The following is an 11,389-nucleotide window of genomic DNA, read 5'->3' as shown; positions in this document are numbered from 1 at the left end:
AGCTTAAAGCAGATGTGCTTTAACAGCAAAGGAGCAGCACATTTTAACATTCATACTAGAAAGCATTGAATTCAATGAGCATTATGGGCCTGGCTGTGTCTTAGATTTATGCGTGGTTTTAAAAAAATTGGCATTGATACTACAGGTACTACCACTAGGACAAATTCACTAGAAGAGGCAGGGATGAGCTGCAATGCTGCCATCATTCATTCCCCATTTGGGAAGGTGGGGATGGGAGAGCAGATGTAGCCCTTGCCCTGCTCCTACCCACGCCGTGGCTGTGCCAGGAAAGCCCCTTGGTGGGGCTTGATGGTGTGAACATTGGTGAGTTGGGAAGGGGAAGGCCACCACAATCATCCTCTGAGAGCCTGATGGCTGTGTTACATAGGACTTCTCCCTATTTTAGTCATCCTCATAGAAAAAAACTCAACTGTGTGGAAATGTTGTAAGTAGAATATTTTAAGCAAAAGAGCCTGTGTATCGGTGTCAGCTCGTGGGGTCACGTCAGGGATGGTTAGTCACGGTAACAGAGGAGCAATTGCCATAGTCACCTGTGCTGATGTCCAGCTTTTCCCTCTGGAGGCCCAGAAAGACTGAAAAATGTCCTGTGCCCTACCAAACTGGTGAAAAAGTCCGCGCTGAGTCTCTTGCCAGATCAGGCTAATCTTTCAGGCAGATGCAGATGGTCACCAAAAAACAGCATTCTGCTGTGGGTGTGAGGAGCTACTCTGCAAAGAGACGCTGGAGTGAGATAGAAACAGGGCAGTTGCCTCTTCTGGGCAGTGTCACTGGAATCAGTGGGGAAAAAAGGAAACAACAGGTAGAAATACACAGCAAGAGCAAAACAGGAGAGCAGACAGATGTAAGCTCCACTAGCTCATTAAGGGTGGAGATGTTGGCCTGCTGGGAAATTATTGTCCACTTTATGTCTTGATATTGGAAAGAAATTAACTAAAAGAGCCAAGGCAGTTTTAGCACTTGAGCTACTTAATTATGCCTTTTAAAGTTGTCTTTGAAGCCACGGAGCGAAGGATGAATGAAATGCTCTCTGAAGGTCCTTATTAGTCATTCCCTTCTCTGATGGCAATAGTAATTACATCGTCCTACATTGGAAAGAGTGTTCCTAGTGAATTCCGGTACTCCTTGATAACATTTCCAGCAGGGCAGGCTGAGATAATGATGTGGGTAATTAGAGCTCCGGCTGCACGGTATGAGAGCCACGGAGGTCAGCCGTGAATGTCCCTCCTGGGCAGAGCATCCCAGCCTCATCTCCAGAGTCTTAGGCCAGATGTGAAAATCCTGGGATTGAGGGCAAGTCCAGCCCAAATTATCTGACTCCTGCTCCTCTGTGTGTGGACTCCAGGGGAATTTCCTTCCTTATTGCTGGCCGCAGACAGAATGGTAGACGAGACCTTTGTTAGACTTTAACCACTAGAAAACAGGATTATCATCCTTCAGGCTATTGTCCTGCCTAACGTGCTGCATGACCTACAACGCAAGCGGCTAATACTGAATTTCCTGACTCTATTAAACCTTGAAACCTATCCACTAATGGCCCATGGCAAAAAAGACCCATAAAAAGGCAGTGGTGTCTCAGCAGCACTTTTGTGTCACTGATGTTTCATCTGGCATTTGGCAAAGTGAAACTGCACAGAAAGAGCATCCCGCGAGCACCTGCACACGTGGCAGCAGCAGCTCTGGCGAGGCAGCACGCAGGCAATGGCAGATTGCAATGGGACTTTCTCTGGCAGCACCTGACGCAGGCATGAATAATGAAGGGACTCATCAATCATTTACAGAATTGCTGTTTCTGTGGATTCATCGGTATTAGAGACTCACGCTGAAGTCTTTCTCTCTCGATCCCACTGAGAGCATGTTTTTTGTGCTCGGCAAGGTCACACTGTCCTTAGGATGGGGAAAGTCTCATCAGGGAGAGGGAGGAGGTTTTGCAGCCCACAGCTCAGCCACTTCGGCATCCCTGCCTTAGCCTGCAAATCACAGCATAGGTCTGAGTACAGACTGGCCGTGAACCCAAAGGGATGTGCGCCCTTCAAATAACAGAAGGAAATGGGAAAGAAAGTAAAAAAAAGAAAACTCATGTTCAAAAATGTAACTGTCCCTCCATCCATCATCTCCGAGTGCTCTGTTCCCTCAGCACACCCCTCTCTACTGCCCTCCCAGCACCTCATCTCCCTTCCTCCCTCCATCCCCCACATCTCTTCTTCACCCCCAGGGCAGGACACGACTCTCCAGGCTCCCCCAGCTCCGCCTCAGCCCTCCTTCCCATGCAGCCCCCTGCACTGCCCTGGGGCCCAGGCCGGCCTCTTCTGCTACCCCCAGCCGCCCGCCTGCCTGCTCTGCCTGTGCTCCCGGCTTGCTCTGCCCTGCCTGTCCGGCTCAGAGCTGTCCTGCCTGTGTTCCCTGCCTGACCTGCTCTGCCTGCACGCCCTGCCAGTGCCGGCCTGCCTGCACCGCTCAGAGCTGCCCTGCCCGCCCTGCCCAGAGCCGCGCTGCCCCGGCGGCAGGCACAGCCGCTGTGCAGGCAGCTCTGCCTGCACCGGCCGATCCCGGCCACAGGAGGGGAACGCTGCAGCAGGCAGCAGGCGGTTTCTCACCGAGTCCTGCCGGCAAGCAGAGGCGGCACCCCAGCCCTGCAGCGCGGGGGCACGGCCGCAGGCGGCGGCTGCGCCCCCCGGCCCCGGGGCCGCCCCCGGGAAGGGCGCTGCGGGCCGGGTCGGACCCCCCCCCCGCATCCCAGAACCGTGATTGATAGCACACCGGTAAAGATCCTAACAGCTTAATCATGTGTAAATGATTTGAATAAATGCAGGCAACCCGCCACTATTATTCCGAGCAAGAGAAGCGAGTGTAATCAGATCAGCGGTGTGTGTCATACATAGCATGAGACTATTAGAGAGTTAAATGTTTCAGATGCCCAAACATGCAGCAAAGTCAATCACGGCGTCTAGATCTTGCTGTGTTCGTGATAACACATGCAGGACGGGGGAAAGGAAAACGTGCTGTGATTTCATGCTCCTGGAGCATTTGTCTGGCTAAGACTCTTCTCCATAGTATCTAAAAAAACTTTCCTCATTAATGTCAATAAAGATGCTTGTCTTTTTTTGTAAGCATTTCTATTCTAGTTCGAAGATGCTTGGTTTCCATCTACAGTTTTCCATGTACAGCTCAAGCACAGACATAGTGTGTCTGCTCTGATTACTGCCCGGTTATACACACGTGTCTTTCAGTAGCCTAAACAGAGATTGGGAAACACTGCTTGAAGGCAAACATTGGGCTGGATCCGAAGCTTGCCAAAGTCAATAGGACTCCCACTGGGGTTTTTATCAGGCCTACCTTTAATTCCCTAATGAAATTAGCCATTTATCTTTATTAGACGGACTCTTCAATGAATTGATTTAATCTAGAAGACTCCTCCTCCGTGACAGATTTTCAGAGCCCCATGCACTCCCACCTCTGTGAGGAGCCCAGCCTGCCCTCTGCCAAGCGTGCTCCGCTTCCCAAGGAACTAATCAGCCGGCCCATCTCCTCTCAATCAATAAGCATTTATTCTAATTGAAACCAACATCGACTGGATACCGACCAGGAATGTGAACCACCCCATAAATAATGTGCATGAGCTGGAGCCTGAGAGCAGGCGGTGGAGGGCCTGTCAATGGGAGCGCTAACGGGGGACATGCCACCCAGCGCTCTGTCACTCTCCCAATGCCCTATTTACAGCTCTCACCAGGGAGCTCCCTGTCTCGCTTTGATGATGAATTAATTTCCTCTGACGGATCAACTTCTCAGTCCCCCATTGCAACACCTTGCAGAATGCATTGCCTAACGAGAATTGCTCATTAACATATAAATCATGATGTATTTCTTTTTGGCACTCCAGGCAAAACAATGGGCTGAGCGCTCCCCCTCATCTAGCTTTTCCCTGGAGGAAGAACTTTCATTGATTGCTAAATGGAAGGTGGAAAGAGTGAAATCATTTAATTGTGTGACTCCTCTGATGTGCTACTGCTTAGACTTTAAGTAAGCATATGACTTGCCCAGCATGTATGCTGTCTTCGTATTTTATTGCAGGATAAGGTATGATTCTTCTCTATCATAACCAGTTAGAATAGTCCATGTTCAAGTGTTAGTTTACCAACAATATCAGGGTCTTCTGAATACCTCACCTGCAATGGGGATAAAGCCTAAATGAACAGATAAGGTGCAAGACCAGAAATCTGTCCTATCTGTCCAGTCTTTTGTAGATGGATCTGTTTTCTCTGTGCCACGAGGGATATACCCAAGCTGTGAGGATACAAGGCGGCTCCGAGTCAGGAGCTGAGCAGCCACCGCTAGCATCGCTCTGTGCTGAAGTTAATAAATCCTTTTCATAGCCCGCCTGGGAAACATCAGCAAAAATACCTTCAGGCATTTAGTGTTTTATATCTAGCTCTGCTACAAACTCAGTGGGTGATGGTAGGTGGCTGCCTCAGTTTTTCTGTCTGGCTAGACAAGTTAGGATCATCTGAACTAGTAAACTTTCAGTTCCTAGTATTCCACTCACTATAGCGATTAAAGAAAGTGCCCCAAACTCCCCCCTTTTCTCCTTGGTTGGACTATGCAGCAACTCATTTCTGATTCTGGATTTTCATATGGGTATGTCATGGGCTGATAGCAATGTGGCAGCTGTATCTGCCGGATCTGAGTTGAAAATAAGGATAGGAAGCACCACTTTGTCCACTGAATCAGATGAGGCTTATCTTGGTGAGAGATAGACATTGTAGTTCCACCTCAGGCCTTAATAACATGGCCAGGCAACGGGCCATGCCGGCACTGCCCAAGGCAGCAGAAGGAAGGAGCTGTTGAGTGCTGGCAGCCTGCAGTGCATCCCCTTGGAGCATCCCCTTCCCCCTCCGGAGCTGCACCAGAGGCATGGCAAACCCAATGTCAGCACAGCTTCAGTACCTGAAGAAGGAATGAGCGCTATGAGTTAGTTCACTTTGATGAACGGCTGGGAAATCCGCTGGCCAAACAGACTCAACCCATCCCGCGTGCTCCTCCGAATTCCACACCAGTGGCACAGCCCACGTAATCTGTCCTTCCCAGCACTCGCAGGGAAGCTTGTCCTGAGGCATCCCCCATTCCCCAGCACGTCTGGTCGATGAATCAAACTTCCATATGGTGCATTTGGCATGAGGACCCTGTCTGGAGAGCACAGCAGATGGTCTTTGAGGAACAAGATGTGGTTGCTTCCCACAATACCTCATCCCAGACAGCGCAGCAGAAAGTCTGTGAGTGTCCGCTTTCCATTTCTGTGTACGCACTTTTTTACTGGGGTCTCCGTGGTTTCAGGGAAGATGCAGAGAGGGACCTCACATACCTCAAATATTCACCTGGCCCCACCTAGGCCAAGATGAGAAGCATTTCCCAGAGTCTGACCAGCCCTGGGTTGGATCTATGACAGCAATTCCCACCACATCCTTCTGGCCAGCAATACACTACCGGCGGCGCTCAGGCAGCCCAGCCTCTCCCCGAAGCATCGCCAGTGCTGCCCCGTCCCTGCCTCTCCTGCCTCCTCCCAGCCCCAGCTCCTGCCCCACAGCAGCTCTTCCTCCGCAGGCTTCCTCCTGCGCCACCCTACCTGTGCTCCTCACGTTGAGGACAAATGCAGTTAAATCAGCACAGGTACCATCACCTTTTCTTCTCCTGCCTTTTCCAGGTAACTTTCTAATTTCACACTAGAATCCATTGAGAATTTAATTTTTGCCAATTTTAACAGAAATAGTAAGAACAGTTTCACTGTTGCAAATTTGCCTTTTTGCTGTCCTACCTTCTGTCAGTGCTAGGCAGCAGCTTACTTTGCCTGCCTCTACACCAAACACTCAATGCAGCCTCCCAAGTTAAACAGCACAAGCCAGCTAACCCTCCCTTCAAACTTCTGTTTACCATCCATTGGCAATGTTATGTAGGATTTAAAGCAGGGATACATTTTTTTCTTTTGTGTTTACATTTGCGAGATTGGTATCAGTTTAATTAAATCGGCTTAAAATCAGTTCATAGCAGGCACTATTTTCCTTATGTAGACAACAGCAGAGCACGGAGCCAGCGCGTAGCTCCATCCAGCTCTGCTGAGGTGGGGCTGAGCCAGCCGGGCCAGGAGGGGAGCCCACAGCAATGCAGCTCTGGGTGATCACCTCCACCAGCGGTGCCAGAAGGAGAGCTTGGAAATTCCAGCAAGCCTTCCTGGAAGTTGTCCTAAAAGGTGTCCTTTGTAACATGAAGGAAATGCTAAAATTTTTCACCGCCGCTGAAAGGAAGCCTGGTGCCATTACTGCAAGGCAGGCCATAAAATAGGAGTAGTTTGTCTGCTGAGGCACACAAGGCAAGTTCTTCCTAAGCCTCGGTGCCTTTTGCAGTGTATGCATCGCCAACACCCTTTTCTCTCACTTGCAGGGAGTGCTATTTTGAGTTTTACAGCTTTTTTGAGGTGCTGTTCGCTTACCAGCCAGGTCTTAGCTGATGCACCAGCATTACTGCACAGCTGTCCTGGCACCACCCCAGTGATGTAGTTCTCCTTTTTTTTTTTCCTTTTGTTTTTCAGAAAATACTAGAAGGACCTGGAGTTCTGCCTGTTTAAACTGCTAAATATTTCCTTCACAATTTTTAGCTGTGGGCTTGAGTCATGGCTGCGGATTCTCTTCTACTGACTCAGATGAGGGGAAGAATTCGTCTCCGGTAGAAGGCTGGATGATCAAAATGATTTACACCCGTCATGCATTTATCCCTTTAAAATGTACTGTGTGTCACACAGACCCAAATTGTAAATGTCTTGCGAGGAAATTAAATCCATTGTGAGTGGCTTTGAACATGCCGGTTCTTTGGGGAGCCTTAGCCACCCTCAGCCCTGGCACCAGCTTTTGGAAGGAGCCTCACGGTGACAAAGCTGCCCACCAGCTGCCACCAGCTGAGGTGACCAAGGAGTGGAGAAAGTCCAAAGGAGGCCTGTGACTGGGGAAGCTGGATGCCTGGCTCTTTCCACCAACCACAAGGACTTGTGGAGAACACATCTCTTGCTCAGAAGAAAGCTTTTGGCAATGCATAGCAATGCAATAGCTGGTGCATGAAGCATCCAAAGGCATATGGGATCTCCTCCAGGGCCTCACCGAAGACAGTGCCCCTTCCCCAACAGCCATCACCTCAGCCTGGCAGAGCCTCTGCACAGCTGGGAAAGCTGAGGAAGAGAATCTCTGCCTTTGCTGCTGTTGTGGGAGAGCAGATTGTAGCCAGCAGTAACCAGGCCACGAGTGATTACAGAAAAGATGCATGCAACCCTATAAAGCTGGAGTCATGCAAAATATTTAGCACTTCCATCATCCTTGCTTTCCTCACTGGGCTTTCAAAACACAAGTTAATGGGTCTGCAGAATCCCTTTGTGCAGTACTATATCTAGTGATTTGGGGTTTTCTGAGGCCGAGAGTTTTACTAGTAGTCACCTGAATAGCGCAAGCTGTGGTTACACAAGAGCTAAGCATCCCTAACCAGGTGTTTCATCTGGTGTGCTTTCCCAGTCCCTCCTGCATGCCTGGTTGCTGGCACTGATGCTTATCTGGCCATGGGGTAAGTCAGCTCAGGAAACTAAACTGGCAGAAAACTGACCTGGCAAAAAGAGAGAGTTGCTTTCTGCCAGGTAAGCTCCTGCGGTGGCTCATTGCAGGGTCAGGGAGACGGGAGTGCCCCTCAGGGCGTGGAGGAGGTATCTTCATTCAGGGAGAGGGTGACTGTACCAGCACTCACTGAGGTAATCTTAAAGTGATGTAGCAGAGCAGGATCTGTTGCCCCACCGTATAAAGGGACTAGACACCAAAGTCCATGTACCGTGATGAAATGGAGTACCCCACATGTTAAAATTTGAGGTCTTCCCTAAAATTCCTTGTAGAAGAAAGCTTGTATGTTCATTTGTGTTGTTCACATTATGTTTTTGAATAGGTTTCTCAGAGAGGTTGTGGAGCCTCCCTCCTTGGACATATTCAGAAACCACCTAGACACAGTCCTGTGCAACTGGTTGTAGGTGGCCCTGCTTGAGCAGGGAGGTTGGACGAGGTGACCTTCAGAGGTACCTTCCAATCTTAACCATTCTGTGATTCTATTAAAGTCCCATTAAATATAGTTCAGAAGCAGCTGTAAGCACAGAAACCTCCGGGTGGAAGGGCCCAGCCGCTGGGGTGGAGAGCAGAGTGCAGTTTCTTAATTAACGTGAGTCAGCCTCAGTCTGCACTGGTGATTGATGGAAAAGCGGGTTTTGTGGAGCTCCCTGGTTCTCAGCCATGTTCTTACTGCCTCCCTGGCCTCCTGAACACACTCATGCAACCACACGCTCTGCGCCAGGGAGCTCCCCTGACTTAAAACTAATGTATTTTTCAGGTTGGTTTCTGGCTCTCTAACGCCTGTTGATCCGGCTGGCTGTGGAGCAGCCCTGTTGTAGGTGATGGTACAAGGGAAGTGGTGGGAGAGCTTTTCCAGAAACATGGATTTGCGTTTGCTTAAGTACAGCATGAAACCACGCGGGTAATGGTGCTGGACCATGGTGCCCTGAGCCACCCCTGCTGCAGCTCTGCCCTTTCTCCTGTCCTTTCCATGTCCTCCTGCCCTTTCTCCAGCCTTTCTTCACTAATATATGCTAACTGCTCAGCAAACTCCCCCCTCCTCTGGCACTTATCCAGCCAGCTTTTTCTCGCTAACCTCGCATACTTATTTTGATTTCTTTGCTCAGAAAGTTTTCTGCCATTTTAGTGGGTGAAATTGGTTTTCCAGGTAGCAGGAGCTCAAAGTACCTGGCAGAAGCACGGAGGCAGGGGCAGAGAAGGAGACCGTGAGACCCTTTTGGCAGTGGTGAGACGCTGCTTTGACTTGGCAGAGCCAGAGTCAGATGCTCCTGTTTGGTCTCACTCTCCGATTTAATTATTTGCATTCTTTCCTGCACTTTACCGATAAAAATGGAGGTTTTTAAAAGGGTATGTGAACTGCACTTGTAAATGTAATCACATGTAATTTTTTTTTCCCAGCCACTGAACCAATCCATTTAACAGCTCACTAGCCCAAAAGGAAAACTATTATATGGCTGGAGTGTAGATAAATAGTGAGTTGATAGCAGGGTTGAGATGCAAGTCTCCAGATAACATTTGACTTCAGGGGAGCTGGTTGCGAGGCAGAGGCTCTCAGAAGTCCTACCACCCTGCTTCCAGGAGCGACCCTGGCAGAGCAGAGAGAAGAGCCAGCAGGCTGACAGGCAGCCCCTTCCCATCCCTGTCCTCATGTTTAAATGCAAACAAATGCCAAGAACAGAAAACAGAGAATTATTAAAATATATATTCCTGCCATTCCCTGCATGTGATTAATCCTCTTTTCCTCTACCAGAGAATATATTAGTGAGAGCGGGCTCATAATACAGAGGCATCTGGCTGAGAGTAGAAAGAGCAGCATGCTTATGCATTATTAATGCTTTAGAAAAAAAGACTTCCGTGGCCTGACTGTATATAGTGAATCAGTATGGAATGGCCTTTATAGGATAATTAGCACTGATAACTGGCCCACTTTGCTTATCTTTTGCAACAGAATAATCTCCAGGATGAGGCATGTTTATTTTGTCCAACAGCAAAAGAGATTATTATTTGAAATAGCTTTTAATGAGCAGTTAGTGCCCAAAACTACTTTATTCTTAAAAGAGAGAACGTGACCTGGGAAGCAGCACAGGGCGAGCATAATAGGGAAAATGCAAATCTCCACCTCAGCAAACCTGTAATCACAAACTGGGTCTTTAGGGATTCTTGGTTATCTGGGAACAACAGCGGTGCTGCAGTCTCGCCAGTGAACCGGGAAACATTTGAGTGGAACACAAAACTATAGTGGGGCTTCCTAAGGCATAGCTTTGGCATAGAGATGCTGCATTTCTTTAACTGGTTTATATCTTGACAAATATAATATGAGATAAGAAGGCTAAAAACCTAAAGCCAATGCAGTAGGGCAGGGGGGCTGTGGGGGCTGCCCAGGTATGAGACATAATAATCAGGTTTATCTTCCAGCTTTGTCTCCCATTGATTTATCCATTGAGGGTGGTTAAATCAGCAAGAAACTGGAGGAGGCCCTAATCTTGGGAAGATAGAGCTACATTCATTAGTGCACTGCTCCTTTTCAAAGGATGAAGTGACTCCGTGAGTATCTAGCTCGTAAATCAGGGGGGCAAGGAGACAGCCCGGCTCCCCTCTCCCTAGCCTCTGACATGAAGAACTCGGCTCAGCAGAAGGATAGAGTCACATTTCCAGCAACACACGGAGTGCACCAGCCATATCTCTTAGTTTAGACGGCTGAGTATTGGCACCAGGCTCCTTCAGTAGGATTCATTTCACATGTCTGTGTCTGAACTGGTCACCCTGGGCTGCTTCTATAATCAATAGGCTTTGAGGATATAATTCATCCCGTGCAGGAGTAGATATCTAACAGAGGTCAAATGCATTGCCCCAGAAAGGGACTCTTTCTCTCTGTTGATTACAAAGAGAGCCGAGATGGCTGCCTCCACTGTAGCTGCCCGTGAAACGCTGGATGGGACCTCATCCCTGTGGCAGAGGTGGCTGGGCACAGCATCCCGCATGCCGGTGCCTTGGCACTGCTGCAGCACGGGGCCATGGCTGTGCAGCCGTGGAGAACTGCAGCTTCATAGCAGAGCTGGCAGCTCCCTGGGACACAGCGTGGTGGCACCCCAGCAGATGCCCCTTGCCAAGCAGGCTCGTGGGAGCACCACGGTGAGCTGCTTGGGGGCCAGGGCACATGTGCTACCTTGGGGCAGGGTGTTTCTTCAGGGAACCTGCTGTCTGGGTGCACAGGTAGTCAACACATATCCAAGGCATCATGAAATCCAAGCCAAAACTGCGGCTCTGCTGAAGCAATAGGAGAACATGAATGAAATAGGATTCCTTGACTAGGTTGCAGTAAGGTGCACCCTTCCAGCACAAATTGCTACATGGCCAGCTTAAGAAACAGCCTTCTCCGGAGGTGACTAATGCCCGGGCACTGATCTGCCCTGCACAGCCCCAGCAGGTCGAGGCGTCCCTGGGCTGGGGACAGGCTGGGGTGGCTGTGCAGACACCAACTCGCTCCCAGGACCATATGGGTGCCACGCTCCACGGTGGAGCTAAAATCTGGCCAAATCTTTGTCTTTTGGAAAGACATGTCTTTCTGGAAAGCCATGAAACAACAGTAAAACAAGTTAGTCAGAAGCCTGCCACTTTTCAAGCCCCGGGCATAGTGCAGCTTGACAGTGGCTCCCAGGCAGAGCCCAGTAGTCGCATCCACCGTGCTGAGCCCCCTGAGGAAGGCACAAGACCCCACCATAGCTGCG

Source organism: Nipponia nippon, unplaced genomic scaffold, assembly GCF_047370975.1.
Source record: "Nipponia nippon isolate SJK-2023a ecotype South Korea unplaced genomic scaffold, ASM4737097v1 scaffold_11, whole genome shotgun sequence".
In the NCBI taxonomy this organism is placed as follows: domain Eukaryota; kingdom Metazoa; phylum Chordata; class Aves; order Pelecaniformes; family Threskiornithidae; genus Nipponia; species Nipponia nippon.
The sequence above is the reverse complement of the archived record's forward strand: the minus strand, read 5'-3'. Positions refer to the sequence as shown.